The sequence below is a fragment of the Dermacentor albipictus genome, chromosome 1 (assembly GCF_038994185.2).
Source record: "Dermacentor albipictus isolate Rhodes 1998 colony chromosome 1, USDA_Dalb.pri_finalv2, whole genome shotgun sequence".
Lineage (NCBI taxonomy): Eukaryota > Metazoa > Arthropoda > Arachnida > Ixodida > Ixodidae > Dermacentor > Dermacentor albipictus.
The window spans coordinates 523,266,720-523,285,939 of record NC_091821.1 but is presented as its reverse complement, the minus strand read 5'-3'; the positions used below and the strand labels follow the sequence as shown (position 1 = coordinate 523,285,939).

The window sequence follows — 19,220 nt, the reverse complement described above, 5'->3', positions numbered from 1 at the left end:
TTATGCTTTGGGCGAAACATGATCGCTTGCGTTTTTTTAGCATTAATTGTTAAATAGTTTCTACCACACCAATTTGCGATATCCCGGAGCACAATGTTTGCATAATTGACGAGAGTGTCCTGATTTGTGCCCCTGAAAAAAATGGTGGTATCGTCTGCATAGCCTATCCATTTGATGCTTTCAGCGGTCGAAAAAAGATCATTCATGTAAACAATGAAAAGAAGTGGTCCGAGAATGCTCCCTTGTGGCACACCATGTGGGATGGCCTTTATTTTTGAGTTTGAATGATTATGGCAAACGTACTGACACCGATGTTGCAGATACGAAGACAAAAGCTCGTTTGCGTGACCACGTACTCCGTGTTGTTCAAGCTTAGCTAAAAGTGTAATATGATGAACAGTATCGAATGCTTTCGTGAAATCTAAATATATACCTAAGACTAGTTCTTTTGCATCAAACGCTGTAGCTATGAATTCTTTTTGTGTTAGTAAAGCCAATTCCGTTGATTTGCCTTTGAGAAAACCATACTGAGATGTCGAGATGAGCGAGCGTTTGTCTAAGAAACCATACAATTGCTTGTGCAGGATTTTTTCTAAGCCCTTCGAAAAGACAGGCAAAATGGAAATCGGCCTAAAATTATTTGGGTAATTTTTATTTCCACCTTTGTGGATTGCTACCACTTTTGCAATCTGCATTTCCTTCGGAAAGCAGCTCTTTTCTAAGCATAAGTTGTAGATTTCAACTAAAATGGGCGCAATTATGTCTATAACAAATTTGACTGGCCTAACTTGCAAATCATTTACATCACGTGATTTGGAATTTTTTAAGCCATAAAACACATTTTTAACTTCATTTTCACTTGTCGGAAAAAACACCATACTACCAGAAAATTGTGCTGTTTTATGAATCGAGGGTATGCCTGTTCTGTTGCAACTTGTAGGCTTTCCAACAGCTATGAAATGATCGTTCAAAACATTTGAAAGATCTCCGCGGACAACGCGGTCGTTCACAAGCATGCTGTTAACATTAGAATCATTGGTCTGTTTTATAAGACTGTTTAGTCGCTTCCAGAGCAGAGCCGAGTTGCTCACCACATCGTTAAAATAGGCTTGGTAATACTCTTTTTTCGCGGCGTTTAGTTTAGCTTATTTCTAAACACCTTGAAGGCCTTAAACTTGTCAACGTCTTTGGTTTTCACAAATTCCCAGTACATGCGGTTTTTCAAATTTATCTGCTTGTAAAGGGAAGTGTTTATCCAAGGTTTTGGAGAGTTCTTACATTTTCTGATTACGATATCTGGAAAATGTTTCTTATATATGGTGTTAAAATCCACAATGAACGCTTCGTACATGCTATCTGCGTCGGTACACGATAGAACATGACTCCAATCATGAATTTGAACTTCCCATCGAAAAGCATGAAGGGAACGATCGGTAATATGCTGCGTATGCACAAGCATGCTACGTTCACGCTTTTCTTCATTTCCATCAGAAATAAAAGCAAAGACAGGAAAATGATCGCTAATATCGCACATAAGTGTTCCACTTGACACAATTTCACAGTCTGCATTTGTGATAAACAGATCAAGTAGACTAGATGTTCTATCAGTGATGCGGGTTGGTTCATTTATAACATTTTTAAATCCACTAGATGTGATAATTGACTGAAAATCACTACTAATGCTGGAAACAGATAGCAAATCTATGTTCAGGTCACCACTGAGAAATAGTACATATTTGTTTTGGGACACGAATTCTAACATTTCCTCAAAAAATCAAGAAAAACTTGACACCGAGCGTTAGGAGGCCGGTAGACCACTGATATAATCCTAGAGCCGTTTTGCACAGTTAATATTTCAAAATTATCATTTGAGACAGAGAATTCCTTCACAACTTGCACGTCGTGAGCGCGACTAACCAACAGCAACACGCCACCACCCCGGCGTTGCGGACGGTTTAGTACAAAGGTTTCATAACCAGTACGCGTAAACGGAACGTTCTGTCGTGAATACCAAGTTTCAGAGACCATTATGGCGTCAAAGTGAACATCAGTAGAATCAATGAGCAAATCTATATCATCATGCTTATTTTCTAATGATCGTGCATTAAGATGAAGGAAGGCTGGGGAGTTCTTGATTCGCAGTGTTTTTAGGTTTTTCGGCGCAACAGCTATCTTGGCGCAACAAGAAAATAAGATGTAAGCTTGGGATTGAAAGAGATTGCTCTGATAGGCTTATCACGGCTCTTCAGCATTGTTTGTCATGAGCTGTACGGCATCAAGGCTGATGAGCCGAAGCACAGGGGAGCCATCTTCTCGACGTGCGAAGACTTTGCCGTCTTTGGTCCATACGTGCTTCCACCCCACCTGCCTCTTTTTTGCTGTTGCAGCGCCAAGTATCTGCTTACTTTTTCGGGTGAGATGCTCGTTTACGTACACGGCACTCGCTTTCCCTTGCCCTAGTACAGCAGTCGTGATCCGCAGTTTCTTTGCTTTCGCAAGGACTGCATTACGCTTTTCTCGCCTCACGAACCGCACGACAATGTTTTTTTCATTTCCCTTTGCGGTTGGTACCTGATGACAAACATCAATGTCACTTTCGGTCAAAGCGTCACCGATAAACTCAGCCAACTTCACGACGGCTTCAAATGGCTCATAGTCTGCAGGGAAGCCTTTAATTTCAATGTTTGTTCGAGAATAGCGTTCGAGGTCTTCGATTCGGTCAGTTAACCTGCGGTTTTCCTCCTGAAGAGCTTGGTTGCTAGTCTTCAGTGACTTAATTTATTTCATCAGTTCTTTGACTTCTCTGTGACATTCAGCCACTGTATCACAGGTATCGCTACAATACTGAACACTTTTCTTGAGCGCTTTGAATTCAGCAAGAACTTCCTTTCTGAAACTAGACAACTCTTGTCGTGAACTGTCGAGGTCGTCTGTATCCTCACGCTTTCCCTTCGAGGGCGGCATTTCTTAAAAAGGGAACCTGGTAACACACCTGAAAACTGGTAACACAAACAAAAATAAGCAACGACCAGTACAATAGCTGTGTTCGGCAGCGGTGCGGAAGGAAATAGGCGTGAAAAACACGTACAGAAAACTTTGCTTACCTGCAAAAAGCAGGAAAGTCAATGCGCGTGACACTGTCGCACCACTGCCGAACTGAGCGTCTACAGCCGTAGCAGGGTTCTTTTATAGTTGATCCAGGTGGGGGTGATGTCGGCTCATGCTCGGTAGCAGGTCCAGGCTGATAGTCGGCGATGACAATTTCTTTCTTGGCAGATTAGGATCCACCCCTTGGCAGTGCAGTCTTGTCCAGCGCTGACAACAAGCTTTCGATGCAGCCCCCAGCCACCGCGTAGTCAAGCTGCAAAAAGCAGGAAAGTCAATGCGCGTGACACTGTCGCACCACTGCCGAACTGAGCGTCTACGGCCGTAGCAGGGTTCTTTTATAGTTGATCCAGGTGGGGGTGATGTCGGCGCATGCTCGGTAGCAGGTCCAGGCTGATAGTCGGCGATGACAATTTCTTTCTTGGCAGATTAGGATCCACCCCTTGGCAGTGCAGTCTTGTCCAGCGCTGACAACAAGCTTTCGATGCAGCCCCCAGCCACCGCGTAGTCAAGCTGCAAAAAGCAGGAAAGTCAATGCGCGTGACACTGTCGCACCACTGCCGAACTGCTATTGCACCATTTTCTCTGTAAAGTCCAAGTGCAATAAGATCCTATCGCGTCCTGCACACCTTGTGCTATTGATACGAGTAAAAGTGTGCGAGGTTGAGAAAGATGGTGTGGTGGCTTCACGCACAAGTGCTGCCTCCCCACGCGAGTAAAGAGAAAGAGGGGAGGGCTGCGAGCTCATGGTAACACGATCAAGCAAGGGTTGGGCGGAGGGAGGGCGGGGGTAAGTTGATGCGCGCCTCGATTTCTGGCGCGCGTCTCGGCCCATGCTGTAAGTGGGGCTGAGCACATACAAAGCCGCCACCCTGCTTTAGAGGTAATGTGCCGTGTGGGCAAAGAGCGGCCGTGCCGAGACAGCGTTGCCTCATGTAAGCTGTTCTCACGTGTTTATTATTGACGGTTGCGTCATCTTGAGTTTCGGTGACCCGCTGAAGTGAGAGGCAGAAGAAGCATTCCCTCCCCGCTTCCAGCGCTTTTCATGATAGCGTCGTCCCATTGTCGTTGAAGCTATCAGCTGCAGGGGCAGAGTGCATGCGAAAGCGTGGCTGGCTTCGCCTAATTCGTACCGCCTATGTGGAGAAATCGTCGACGTGGCATGAAACCGTGTCATTCGTTGCAGACTCCCAAATTCATCAAAATGAATTGTTTTCTAATTCAAACTGGCTTTTTTTCAATTGCCCGATAGCTCGGAAAATTCTGCGGCGTTTTTCCATGTAAGAAAAATCTATCGGTGACTGTAGTTATTTGCATAGAAGGTCGAATTTGAATACGAAATTTTGATATAACGAAGCAAATTGCCGATTTTACCTACTTCGTTATATTGAGGTTTAACCTTTTGAGGGTCGGTTTTTTTTCGCCATATGCGACTGTCCAGGGTCGATTTTTTATGCGAAGCATATTACGAGGGCTCAACCCAGCTCCTCAGGCGCGGTGGTGTTGCCTTGAATACCACATGACACCGTGACGTCACGACAGAGGAGAAGTGGCTTCGGCTCAACTCTTGCAAGATGGGCTGGGTGGGAATCGAACCAGGGTCTCCGGAGTGTGAGACGGAGACGCTACCACTGAGCCACGACTACGATGCTTCAAAGCGGTACAAAAGCGCCTCTAGTGAATGCGGTGTTGCCTTAGAAACGAGCTGTTTCTAAGGCTCAGGCGTGCGTCGCTTGCTCAGGCGCACATTTCGTTGCCGCGCCGAACGCTGCGTTGCTCGACGCTCACCGCGTCCAATGCGGGCCGTCCAAGGCGGAGCAGAGTAACGCATGAGTTGTTTCTTCGTCTAGCCGAACCAAATATAGCCAAGCAACAGCAGTTCACCTAGGCTAAACAGTGGTTCAACAACTAAAATAAAGGCTAGTATGCTTCGCATCCTGGGCTTAACCTTACCTAAGCCACAGCCATTTTTTTTTATGGCAGATTCCAATTCTTTTGAAGTACCTATGTCGAAAAAAATGACCATAATATTTCTAGGTGACTGTAAAGTGATAAACAAATATTTTGTGTTGATATTGACACGTGTACTTATCTTTATCGGGCAACCACGTTTCGCAGCCTAACAAATGTAATCACACAGCGTGGGACGCGCCTGCATGTATCCGAAGTTTCTGGAAAGTTATCGATGCTTCTATCTGCTGTCTCTTGTCGCCGAACGTTATGTTATCTGATTTCATCACCTGACGCGAATGGTGTGGAACTTTGTGGAAGGCATGCGGGTCCGAACGATTAGTGTGGAACATTCGACGACTGCTCTATAAAAGCCGACGCGCTTGACCCGCTGATCAGATTTTCGACGATCGCCGAGCGTGTTCGCCGCTATTGTTCTGCTATAATTGTAGCCTGTTTTTGTGGGCACAGGTTCGTCCAATAAAAGTTAGTTTTGTCTTTCACAGTACTGCGTATTGCTACTGTGTTCTTCAATGTCACCACCACGTGACATCTGGTGGAGGTGCTTTACGTTCATGTACCGGACGCCCCCGACAAGCCGTAATTCAAGCCCGGACCAACGTAACACAAACGTAGTCCCGGACCATCGAGCAAGCCGCCGTCTTCAACGGCTGCCCCCGGAGCATGGACTTCTACCTGAGAAGACCAAGAAGACTGTGGCCAAGGCAACCCCAATGGCAGCCCCAGCATCCCCCAGCAGCCCAGGGAACCACCGACGTTCCGCGGTTATTTGAGGACCCGGAAAGCTGGCTGGAAACGTATGAGAGGGTCGCTACGTTTAACAGCTGGGCAAGCGACGACAAGCTGCAAGATGTCTATTTTGCATTGGAGGACGCCACCAGGACGTGGTTCGAGAATCAAGAAGCCACCTTGACGACGTGGGACCTGTTCTGAAGTGGCTTCCTGCAAACATTTACAAGCGTCGTGCGAAAAGAGGGAGCCCAAGCTCTACTGGAGACCAGAGCGCAGCTACCGAATGAGACGATCGCCGTCTTCACTGAGAATATGACCCGTCTGTTCCGCCACGCCGACCCAGACAAGTCAGAGGAGAAGAAAGTCCGCCTACTGATGCGTGGTGTAAAGGAGGAACTTTTCGCCGGAATGGTAAGAAGCCCACCGAAGACCGTCGACGAGTTTCTTCGTGAGGCGACGAACATTGAGAAGACACTGGAATTGCGGAACCGGCAATTCGACCGACGCACCAAGGCAACAAGCTACGCCGGCGTTCAATCAGTGGCCACTGACGACCTGCGCGAGACCATACCATTCGGGCAGTCCTACGAGAGGAGCTTCAGGGGATCTTCCTTTCATCGCAACCTCAACTGGCCTCAATCGCCGAAGTTGTCAAAGAAGCAGTCCAGCGATCGCTCGGAGTTCCTGAGGTACAGTCACGATCATCGCAGCCCCAGCCATTCTGCAATACAGCCAGACAAGTCACAGGAGGACAACTGCCTACCATCCGCAGATGAATGGTCTCACGGAGCGCCTGAACAAGACCCTCGCCGACATACTAGCAATGTACATAGACGTCGAGCACAAGACGTGGGATGCGGTCCTGCCGTACGTAACATTCGCTTACAACACGGCGGTGCAAGAAACAACACAGATCGCGCCGTTTAAGCTGGTTTACGGCAGGAACCCGACGACGACGCTCGACGCCATGCTGCCGCACGTCACTGACGAGGAAAATCTTGACGTCGCTACCTATCTCCAGTGCGTCGAAGAAGCCCGACAGCTTGCCCGCCTGCGAATCAAGAACCAGCAGAGGACCGACAGCCGACACTACAACCTCCGACGACACTTCGTCGAGTACCAGCCCGGTGACCGTGTTTGGGTTTGGACCCCTATACGCCGACGAGTACTGAGCGAGAAGCTTTTTCGTCGCTATTTCGAACCGTACAAGATCATCCGACGTATTGGCGCACTGGACTATGAGGTCGTGCCAGACGGCATTTCGCTGTCACAGCAGCGCCGCTCACGACCTGAAATAGTCCATGTTGTGCGACTCAAGCCGTACTACCAGCGTTAATGTACTTTGGGGCTTCGCGTAACTGACCTTTGGACTTTGTTTCTTTTCGTTGTTTTGTTACTTATTTTTAATAAGTGTCCTTTTGTGTTTCACTCTCTTATATTTGTAGCATCGGGACGATGCTATTTAAGAGGGGGGTATTGACACGTCTACTTATCTTTATGGGGCAACCACGTTTCGCAGCCTAACGAATGTAATCACACAGCGTCGGACGTGCCTGCATGTATCCGAAGTTTCTGGAAAGTTATCGATGCCTCTATCCGCTGTCTGTTGTCGCCGAACCTTATGTTATCTGATTTCATCACCTGACGCGAATGGTGTAGAACTTTGTGGAAGGCACGCGGGTCCGAATGATTAGTCTGGAACATTCGACGACTGCTCTATAAAAGCCGACGTGCTTGACCCGCTGATCAGATTTTCGACGATCGCCGACCGTGTTCGCCGCTATCGTTGTGCTATAATTGTAGCTTGTTTTTGTGGGCACAGGTTCGCCCAATAAAAGTTAGTTTTGTCTTTCACAGTACTGCGTATTGCTACTGTGTTCTTCAACGTCACCACCATGTGACAATACATATATATGTACCGTTTATTCGTGAATAACAACAATAAAAAAAGAAAATAAACTCATAAGAATTAAAAATTTTATGCATTGTTATACACACAGTTCAAGACTTAGAAAATGCACGCAACAAGAATATTTCGCAGCTCTCAAATGTTCTTGCCCTTACACTAACCCTTACGTCCATGGCATAATGGAACTGCTTAGGTGGAGCGCACTCAAGAAAGCTGTGTGGTTGTGTGCCCATTTAAAAGCAAAACGTGTACAAACTTTTGTTAATCTTCATTTTATCGCCAACCAGAAGCAACTAGTTTTCGCGCGTCTCCAAAAAAAAGAAGAAAAGGAAACGCATGCACAGAGGCATCCTTTCTATGCACACCCCTGTGAGCACTAAACGAGCGAGAAGCAGGAGGTCGCCCTTTGTGCAATTAGTAACAAGATAGCCATCAGTCTTGCGAGCGCAAGAATCCAAAACTCCCGTTAAACAAAACCTAAACCACCGCCCACTTGCGCATGTGCCAATGCACGAGCGGGAGTATACAGACGCGCTGGAGTAAACTAGCCTTAAAACAAACCATGCAACAAAAACCGAGAGTGGGAAACGCAAGAAAAAAATTCCCTGTATTCCCACATAGTGGCAGCACATGCCAGAAAAGAAAAAGTTAGGAAATAAGCGCACTTTTTAAACTTACAGACAGTGCCGTAAATAAACGGCTTCGACCATTTTGGGCTTGTTCACGGCACTGTATATTTACGTTATTGACCCTGAAAGGATTAACTCTATTTCTGGATGTTGACGTTGGAAAAGGTCCCAACAAATCCATTCCTATTTGCTGAAACGGTCGGCAAGGATGCTGGATCGGCTGTATGCTCGATCTTGCTGGCCTTGTCGGTGGTGTCTTGTGTCACTAATAGTCACTGCATGTGTGTACGTAACAGGCGAAATTGGCAGTCAGGCGCAGCCAATAATGCTTTTCATATTGTTGCGAGTGTACGAGAAAAGCACAGATGCCCGGCTGTTTGATTGTTATGCAGGGCATGCATGACTTCTGGCCGGAGTGGCGTGGGCACAATGAAGAGGTAGTTTGCACGAGCTGGGGAAAAGTTCTTTTTTATGAGAATGTTGTCGCGTAAGCAAAACGAAGATAGTCCATGCCGAAATACCCTAGGGACAATGTTGGTCTTGCCTTCTAAGTACTCCACAAGGCTTTGTAACTCCATGTCTGCTCGCTGCTGCTCAGCGAAGTTGTCTGCATGGCTGTTAGCGCGGCTGAGTGCATACGAAGCCGCGCACCCTGCTCTAGAGGTAATCTGCCATATTTGCAAAGAGTGGGCATGCCGAGATGGCGTGGCATCATGTAAGTTGTCTTCCCATGCGTTTAATATTGACTGTTGTGTAATCTCGAGTTTCGATGACCCGTTGGAGTGAGAGGCAGATGAACCATTCGCTCCCTGCTGCCAGCACTTTTCACAGGATGTCTACCAACAGAGAACACCAGGAGCTCTCGGGGTTTTTGAATAGTCTGGAAATACTCAAGGAAAACTCGGGAATTGGTGCTTCTATCAGGAAAAATTAGCTGTAATTTTACTGAAAGAGAACGAAAGTCACGCTAATGCTCGCTCAACTGACATAGAGGAATTGTAACGAATCGTCTTTGATGCCGTGTCGTTGGTTGGAGGAGTAGCCGGTGTACAGTCAACGAGCGATTTTCTGGATGGCAGATCATCATCATCATCATCATCATTTATTTTTTTTAAGGACCCCTGTCGGGGTATTACATAAGGGGAGGGGGGGTTACAGAAGATAAGGATAGAAACAAAGATATGGTTACAATTTCTTACAAGACTCAGCCTGTGGATTCGCATTAAAACAAACAAACAACAACAAAAAAAGCCAAGAGGCACACTGAATAAAATGCAAAAGCAAATCAGCAGTACAGTCACAATGTGAGACGGCAATCGCAAAAGAATGAAGGCACAGTACGGTCATTATAAGGTTAGGGTTTAAGGTGATCAGTAAGCAGCTGCTTGATGATAATGGGGTTGCGCTCATTGACAACTCTGTCTGGTAAATTGTTCCACTCTATAATGGCGCTAGGCAAAAACGATTGATTAAAGGAAAGTGTTGAACCATGCAAGCGCTGGATGCTGCAAGAGTTAAGAAGGCGACGAGATGTACGGGTTGGTGGGATTAGAAGCCTTCCATGCAGTTCGGGGAAGTTATAATAAAGTCACTGGAAAAGGCACAGTTTAGCAATTTTCCGACGCAACACCAATGCTTCGAGTCCTAGAGATGATTTAATCGCACTGACACTTTTTTCACGACTGTATCTGGAAGTGATGAATCTAGCGGCACAATTTTGTATTGATTCTAACATATTAATTAAGTAAGCTTGGTGCAGGCTCCAAATAGCTGAGGCGTATTCAAGTTTACTTCGAATAAAAGTTTCATAAACTAGTTTTCTTGTGGATGAGGGGCACAGCGCAAGGGTACGTCTGGCGTAACCAAGTGATTTGTTGGTGTCGGTAGCCAATTTTTTTATATGGTCGGACCAGGTCAACTTGCTATTGATAGTAATACCGAGATAACGATACGACTCAATGGTGGATAGGGCTGTCGAGTTTAAAAAGTACGAGTGATTCTTGTTAGAGTGTTTACGGGATACCTGCATAACTTTACATTTGGAGATGTTAAGTTTCATTAGAGAGTTGGAACACCAGGTTTCTAATGAATATAAGTCTTTTTGGAGCGTTGCATGGTCGGCTGGGTCTGTAATGCGACGGTAGATTACGCAGTCATCTGCAAAAAGTCGGATATTGGATGATATGCCGTTGGGAAGGTCGTTAATGAAGATGAGAAAGAGAAGGGGACCGAGGACGGACCCCTGTGGTACTCCGGAGATGACGCTAGCAGTGGTTGAGCAATGATTTCCGGTAGCTGTGTACTGGAATCGATTAGTAAGAAAGCAACGGATCCATGACAGTGCGAGAGGGTCGAGACCAAGGCATGAAAGTTTGCCCAAAAGCCGCTGATGGGGAACACAGTCACGTGCTTTGGCGAAGTCTAGATATATGATGTCAGTTTGAAGTGATGAGTCTAAATTCAAGTGAAGTTCAGTAATAAATTCAAAAAGCTGTGTATCGCATGACAAACCAGGCAGGAAACCGTGCTGATTGTGAAAAAGAAAGAATGATCACCGAGATGACATGCTATTTGCGAATATATTATATGTTCTAGGAGTTTACAGGGGATACTCGTTAGGGAAATGGGGCGATAGTTGGAATGATCAGAGTGGCTGCCTGACTTATATACCGGAACCACTTTACTAATCTTCCAGTCATTTGGAAGTGAACTATCAGTAATGGACTGGGTAAAAATTATTGGTATTATTAGACTGGAAATTGCTTTCGTACCTTTTAGTATCTTAGCAGTGTTGTTATCTGGCCCGGGGGCACTAGAAAACTTTAGGTTATCAATAAGTTTCATAATGCCTTGAGAAGTAATTGTAATGGGAAACATACGGGGATAACTGTGGATGGGCAAATCAAAGTCATTCAGTGCAGGCTCGCGAGTGAAAACAGAAGAAAAATATGAGTTCGTTACGTCTGACCGCTGATCAAGCGGCACGTTTGAACCGTCAGGATAAGTCAAGGAAATGTTATTGGAGCTATTGTTTGGTTTCAGAATATTCCAAAATTTTTTGATGTTGACACGTATGATGTTAGGCAAATCGTGGTGGAAGAACTTCTTTTTGGATTGTCTCAAAGTGCTAGTGTATTTGCGCAGGCATTTGAAGTACTTGTCCCACTTTCAACAAGATTTAGAGCGTTTCGCATCACGAAACAGACGTTTTTTCCTTCCCGACAGCCTCCGCAGTGTGTTGGAAAACCAGGGTTTTCCTAAATCACCGCGAATGCGAACAACAAGTACATGTCTCTCAACAAGCCGTAATAATTTATTCTTAAATAACAACCAGTTTTCATCTACTGTACGAGAAGGAGCAGTCTCATGAAAAAAATGTGAAAAAGTGTTCAGTTCAGTGTTAATTTTGCTAAAATCTGCTTTGTTGTAGTCCCTAATGTATTTGGTCGGGACTGTCTGAAAGGAACTGGGATGCAGATATTAAATAGCAGTAATTTGTGGTCTCTTAGACCAGCTACGGATGATAGCGATTTTATTATTTTGGGGTTAGCAACAGGGGCAAGGTCTAGAATGTGCTCCCCACGGGTTGCCGTATTAACCATCTGAGTAAAGTTGAATGTAAGGATTGTGCCAAGAAAATCTTTGGATTGCTGGTTATGTGCGTCTAGATTTGCCCAGTTAATGTCCGGAAAATTAAAATCGCCACAGAGCATAAAATTCCCAGATGGGAAGCGTGAGTAAAGATTCGCTAGTACAGAATTTAGTTCATGGTTGAAAGAAACATCACAGTCAGGAGCGCGATAACAAGCAATAATCACAGCCATACTTGACCGAAGTGATATATTTACACAGAAAATTTCATGTTGACAGTTCAATTTGGTGACATATGAGGGAACACTATCTTTAACAAAAATCAAAATCCCGCCTCCCCTGCGCCCCAACCTGTCAATCCTGTGAACAGCGTATGTTTGGCTATCATTTAGTAGCTCGTAGTCAGCAATATGTGGATGCAGCCAAGATTCCGTAAGTATAGCAAGGTCAGTATTGTTGTCTTTGAAGATAGATTCTAGGGCGTCTTTCCTAGGCAGGTAACTACGCATGTTTGCGAGCAAGACCGACATAATTTGATAAACAGGGACAGTAATCGAGGCGCGGCAGGTCTGGAGGGGAGAAGAGGGGGCGCGCATGCCTGGAGAGACGCAGTGACCGCTATGCCCTCAGTTCAACTATACAATCAGATTCAGCATTGTTCGTGAATTGTTTGCCATCAAGCAGCAGCTTGTCAAAACGAAGTTTAAATGATCTGCCGCTCTGTTGTCCAGGAAGATAAAGTTTTCTTCGTGCCTGTCGAACTCTGGCTGAGTAGTCCTCGCGAATCGAAAAATTCGTGCCCTTGAACTTAGAAACCACTGCAAGAATTCTTGATTTATCTTTAAATCTTGCATATTTTGCAATAATAGGCCTAGTTTTGTCTTGCTGGTAACGACCAAGTCGGTTTGCACGCTCCAAGTCGTCTGTACAAACGGATAAACCGAGTTGCTCGGAGCAGAATGATACTATTTTTGTCTGAGACTCAAGCCAAGTCTCACCCTTTGTCTCTTGAATTCCAAAAAAAGTAAGTTTGAACGACGCAGGCGATTTTCTGCATCATCGCATTTTTCGGTAAGGACTTTGATTTCAGTGGAAAGTTTTGCAAGGCTACCATTCACGTCCACCTTTAAACCTATTTCCTTTGACTGAGTCGACTGGACAATCTTCTCCAGGGCATCAACGCGAGCCGAAAGGCTGGTCACGAGGGTCTCGATGCTATTCTGTGATGCTCGGATTAAAGAAAGTTTGGACAGAACAGAGCTTTGTGATGTTTCTATGCGAGATATGGCCTTTGCAATAGTTTCAATGGACGGCGGTGAAACGTCAGTTGGTCCTGGGTTTAATTCTACGTCGCCCGACAGCAACAGGAGCAGAGTAATTGTGTTAGCATTGATATATAGAGATAATATTTCACACAACAGCCCACAACAAGTTCCATTAACACAAGGGGGGCACGACATCGCAAGAAAACAGCGATTTCTAGAGCGGACACAAGCCGCGTTCGGAAGGTAACTGACCTGCGTCAAGAAGGGTATTTTTGTGACCACTGTCGTTGCGGTGGCGTGCCCAATAATTCGGACAGCTTCCCAGCACAACCACGTACCCCATAGAGTCAAGTATCAGAACTTGTGAAATTCCGGATGCAAGAGCCCTTCGGCCATGCCATTTTCCAGACCTTTTGCAGTGACCGCATCCGAAACAGCATTAATCAAAGCCAGCACCTCCTCTAAGAATATGCCAGTCGTGTGAGCGGGCGCTTCCTGCCGAACCCTCTCCTGTTTCTCTCAACCATGCAGCTGAAATGGCCATGAGAGCTGACACTACCGCAGACACGACAGGACCGGTCACTGCTGCTGTGCACGCTGTCCGCGCCTATGTTTTGCATCCTTTTTGTTTGTGCCAATGTAGAATTGACTGTGTTTTAGAGTTGTGTAGTAGATGAATTCCTGCAGCCGCGCGCTACTGTTGTGTTCCACTGTCTACGTCTAGTTAATGGAAAAGACCTCCAGGTGTTTCTTTTCACGAAATACCGGCCGACAGTGCTGCCTGTTGTGGTGTTCTTCCAGGCAGGCAGGAACCAGGCGGTTGCAGGGACAGTACGCAAAGGGAATTGCTTTATTCTATTGACAAGGTGACTGGCGAGGACCAGCACAGCTGGGCCGCCGACTGTGATAAGCTGGGAAGAAGTGCGCCGGCTACGCTCGGCGCCGCGATATATAAGCTCTTATCAAAGGGGCATGTCGCAGTAGCGCACGTGTAGGTTATCGGTAGACGTGCAGCCACTACACTTCCCCGTTTTTATTGTAGTTCGGGCGCATGCACTGAAACAAAAAGTAGTTCATGGCACATAGCGGTCTGGAGGGCGCCTCTGCCTTGCAGGATAACGCTGCTCTGCCGTGGCTGGAAGAGAAGACGAAGCTGGCTGCACCGGGTCGGGGCTGTCGGGTCGCGGCTGCTCGGGGTCGTCTCGCTGTTCAGGGATGTACGGAAAGTCCATATCCCTGGCTTGAATTATGTGGTTCTGGTGGCGCTTCCAGGCAAACACACCTCGACCGGTTTCCACACGAACTCTGTATGAAACAGGTCCAGTCCGCCCTAACACAATCCCAGGCAACCACTTTGCACCGCGTCTGAAATTTCGCACAAGAACACTTTCACCCACAGCGAATTCACGTGCGCGCTGCTTGCGACGCACTGTCTGGACGAACTGCCGCGTCGAAACCTTCTGCTGTAGCGAGGGCTTGACGGCATCTAGACGGGTGCGGAGTCTACGCTGTAGCAGGAGAGTGGCCGGCGCCTCGCCCGTGGAGGCATGTGGAGTGTTCCTGTAAGACAAAAACTCTCCCAACGTGGTGCTTAAGCTCGCGGCAGTACTTTTCCGCAGTGCCGCTTTCAAAGTTTGGACAAATCGTTCAGCTTGTCCATTACTGCTCGGATGGTAGGCTGACGTCCTTACATGGCGCGTGTCAATGCTCTCAAGGTAGTTTGAAAACACAGCTGAGATGAACTGCGGTCCATTGTCAGATACCACAACTTCAGGGTAACCAAACCTGCAGATTTCGTGGAGACGGTTTACTGTGTTTTCCGCGGACGTGTCTCGCATTTGGCACACCTCCGGCCACTTGGAGTGAGCGTCGACCACAACCAAGAACATGGCGCCCTTGGAAGGCCCTGCAAAATCGATATGCAGACGTTCCCGTGGTCTGGTTGGCCATGCCCACGGGTGCAAAGGAGCCGGGCAAGGCATCGCGCGTTGCGTTAAACAGGAGTTGCAAGAACGCACTTGGGCCTCAATGTCGCGATCGATGCATGGCCACCACACGTAACTACGTGCTAGTTCTTTCATCCGAACAATTCCTGGATGTCCCTGGTGCAATTCTTCGAGCATCAGCGACTGGTGTTTGCGAGGAATAACGAGACGCATTCCAAGAAGAAGACACCCTAGCTGTGCAGAAAGTTCACGGCGTCTGTGAAAAAACGGCTTCATTTCTTCACTCACGATGGTCTCAGGCCAACCGTTCATTACGTGCTGCATGACTATCTTTAGAATCGGATCTCGGGCCGTTTCGCGTGCCACATCGCGACAGTTAATTGGCAAGGACTGCATGCGTAGGAGATAAAACTGGTCATCCGAGCATTCTTCACTTTCACTTGGCAGAGGCAATCGAGATAAGCAATCTGCTTCAGCGTTTTGACTCGATGGCTTATACTTCAAAGTAAAATTGTAAGCAGACAGAACTAAAGCCCAGCGTTGCAGTCTAGCTGCGGCAACAGTTGGTATTCCCGTCTTGGGACCGAAAATTGTCTGCAAGGGTTTGTGGTCAGTAACGAGAACAAATGAACGCCCGAAAAGATAGTAGTGGAAACGTTTGACGCCGAAAACTAGAGCGAGCGCCTCTTTTTCCAGTTGACTATAGTTGACCTCCGCTGAAGATAAGGTACGTGATGTGTACGCAACCGGATGGCACTGACCATTTGGCTCCACATGAGAGATGGCAGCTCCTATACCGTATGCCGATGCATCACACGACAGTTGCAGGGGCGCACTGGAGTCGTAGTGAGCGAGAACCGGTGGCTGCGAGAGCGGCTGCTTGATATGCGAGAAGGCTGCTTCGCACTCGTCACTCCAGGCCCAGGGGACATCGAGTCGCAGCAATCTGTTTAGGGGTAAAACGACGTTTGACAGGTTAGGAACAAACTTGCCATAGTAGTTTATCAAGCCCAACAGTGAATGCAATTGCTGCTTGTCCGTGGGACGCGGAGCCTTTGCGATGGCTTCTAGCTTGTCAGTTGCCGGTTCAATTCCGTGCGCGCTCACGACATGTCCCAAGTACTGCAACTTGTCTTTGAAAAACTCGCATTTTTCTTTCTTTACCCGAATGCCTCTGTCTGATAACCGTCTCAATACCGCCTCCAAATTCTTTAGGTGCTCCAGTTCAGTCTTTCCGGTGACAATGACGTCATCGATGTAACAAGTAACTCCGTCAAGGCCCTTCAGAATATTATCCATGATCGTCTGAAAGATCGCCGGCGCTAAGGTGATGCCAAAAGGCAAACGGTTAACAACATATAAGCCCTTGGACGTGTTCAAGGTCAGGTAGGCTTTGGATTCCTCGTCCATCTCGACTTGCTGATAAGCCCGACTTAAATCAATTTTGGAGAATTTCTGACCGCCAGCTAATGCTGCCAAAAGCTCATCCAGCTTTGGAAGCGGGTACGTTTCTACATCTAGGATTGGGTTCAGCGCGAGTTTGTAATCTCCACAGATTCTAATCGACCCGTCGCTCTTTACTACGGGAACAATTGGCGTAGCATACTTGCTACTGGCGACACGAGAAATGATTCTAAACTTCTCGAGCTTTTCCAATTCAGCCTCTACCCTTTTCACAAGAGCGAAAGGCACACTCCGTGCTTTTAGAAAACGAGGCACTTGGTCATCCTTAAACTTGAGGCTTGCCTGCTCTCCTTGTATGGTCCCTAACTCATCCTTAAACAGGTCGTCGTTTTTCCGTAGCAGCGTTTCTAGTGCTGCAGGTGGACAGCCTGACGCAGTGGACACCTTGCAAAGACCTCGAATGCCACCCCAGTCTAGCCTGATATGCTGTAGCCAGTTGCGAGCTAAGAGCGGTATGCCGCCTGGCGGAACAATTTAAAGCGGCAATCGTGCCTCTTGGTTATTGTGGCAGACCAGCACATCCATTACTCCTATAGGCTTTACGGTTTCCCCTGTGTACGTCTTCAGTTGCATCTTTGTTGGTTGCAAACGAACACCAGGAAAGTACACTTTAGCCTGATGGTGCGACATGACCGATACTGCTGCTCCAGTGTTGAGCTCCATGTTTACGGTAGTTCCTTCTACATTTACGCCTACCATTATGGGTGCCGTTCGTGACACGTCGACACTGTGGAGCTTATAGTGAAGTCGTGCTGGGTCTTGCACTCAAGCGTGCGCATACACTGCTTCTGGTTTTTTGGTTGCGCTCTTGCTCTGCACATTCTGCGTATGTGCCCCTGCCGGTTACATTCGAAGAAAGTAGCTCGTACGTGCGGACACGCTTGCGCATCGTGCTTAAAAGAACCACAGCGATAACACTGCTGAGATTTGGTACGTTTACTTGCGTACTTATTCTTCTGCTTTCCGCCCTGCATTCGGTGAACTAGGCCACCGCTATCTGATAAATCATGGGCTGTCACTGCATTGTTCATTGCGGCCTCGGACGTCAGAGCACGGTCAACTGCCTTCTGGAAAGTTAAGCGCTTGTCCTCGACGAACAGCTGTCTCTAGATATTTATTCGCCGCATGCCACGCACAAACTTATCGCGAAGCGCATCGTCGAGAAAAGAACCGAAATCGCAGGTTTGAGCTAGCCTGCGTATCTCTTCTACAAACTGAGCTATCGTCTGCGTTTCGCCCTGCACGGCGCGATAAAACTTGGCTCTCGGCAATAACGGATGGCTTTGGCGACAGGTGTTTGCTCAAAACTTCTCTCAACTCGTTTAACGACTTCGATGTAGGCGTATCGGGAGCAGTCAAAGACTTTAACAGTTGGTAGGTTTTCGGACCGATGAGACTCACGACAACGTCGACTTGAAGGTCGGCTGGAACCTTGTTTGCCCTCAGATACGATGAGAGTCGCTCGTCGTACGACGTCCAGTCACTGGTCGAGTCGTCAAAAGGTTCCATCTGTCCCAGCTGCGAGGCCATTTTGCAGTATTGTCGGTTCCGAAGAAGAGACTGTCAACTTAGCTGCAGGGTCCCGCTGTCGATGCGTTGATCCTCGTCGCCATTATGTGGTGTTCTTCCAGGCAGGCAGGAACCAGGCGGTTGCAGGGACAGTACGCAAAGGGAATTGCTTTATTCCATTGACAAGGTGACTGGCGAGCACCAGCACAGCTGGGCCGCCGACTGTGATAAGCTGGGAAAAAGTGCGCCCGCTATGCTCGGCGCCGCGGTATATAAGCTCTTATCAAAGGGGCGTGTCGCAGTAGCGCACGTGTAGGTTATCGGTAGACGTGCAGCCACTACACATGTGAACAATTGCTGAAGGCTATCTCGAGGAAGGACTGGTTGTAGAACACGACGTCTAACTACTCTGTTGTTTGCAAGTGTCCGATTTTAAGGACAACTGCACGAAGCGGCAGCTAGAGCCGAAGGTTGTGCCGCCAAGTGTGTTCCCTGGTTACGTGTCCTATAGGGTGAAGCCAGCGGCTACCGCAAGAAGTGACACCAGCATTCAGAAGCGCAACTTGGAGCTATCGCAGAATATGTGGCCCACCAGCAACGGCTCTTCAAAGGTTCAAAGCGAAGCACTTGTGTCACCGAATTGCAAGGAAAGTGCTTCGGCCGACTCTCCTCTGGGTGAGGCTGCAGTGTTAGGGACGGAAGGAAGCGTTGAACTCATCATCATCATCATCAGCCTAATTACGCCCACTGCAGGGCAAAGGCCTCTCCCATACTTCTCCAACTACCCAGGTCATGTACTAATTGTGGCCATGTTGACCCCTGCAAACTTCTTAATCTCATCCGCCCACCTAACTTTCTGCCGCCCCCTGCTACGCTTCCCTTCCCTTGGAATCCAGTCCGTAACCCTTAATGACTATCGGTTATCTTCCCTCCTCATTACGTGTCCTGCCCATGCCCATTTCTTTTTGTTGATTTCAACTAAGATGATTGATTTCAACTTGTTTCAACTTAGTTGATTTCAACTAAGTAGAACCGTTTGTTACCTGACCCAATCTGCTCTTTTTTTATCCTTTAATGTTACACCTATCATTCTTCTTTC

General features: G+C 47.3%; 1 protein-coding gene and 2 long non-coding RNA genes across 6 annotated transcripts in view; 1 reads left to right on the top strand and 2 right to left on the bottom strand.

Annotated features, from left to right (window-relative positions):
* LOC139054912 (uncharacterized) overlaps positions 1–19,220 on the bottom strand; it is a 152,061-nt gene that overhangs the window by 60,873 nt on the left and 71,968 nt on the right. The gene's annotated exons all lie outside the window — the stretch shown is intronic.
* The window catches only part of LOC135908127 (very long-chain specific acyl-CoA dehydrogenase, mitochondrial-like), a 460,653-nt gene that overhangs the window by 435,489 nt on the left and 5,944 nt on the right, over positions 1–19,220 (top strand). The window lies entirely within an intron of this gene.
* LOC135908129 (uncharacterized) lies at positions 12,170–18,421 on the bottom strand. The gene is made up of 2 exons (XR_010566212.2): positions 18,014–18,421; positions 12,170–16,094 (listed from the first exon to the last, which is right to left on the bottom strand). It is a non-coding gene; the product is annotated as an uncharacterized lncRNA (long non-coding RNA).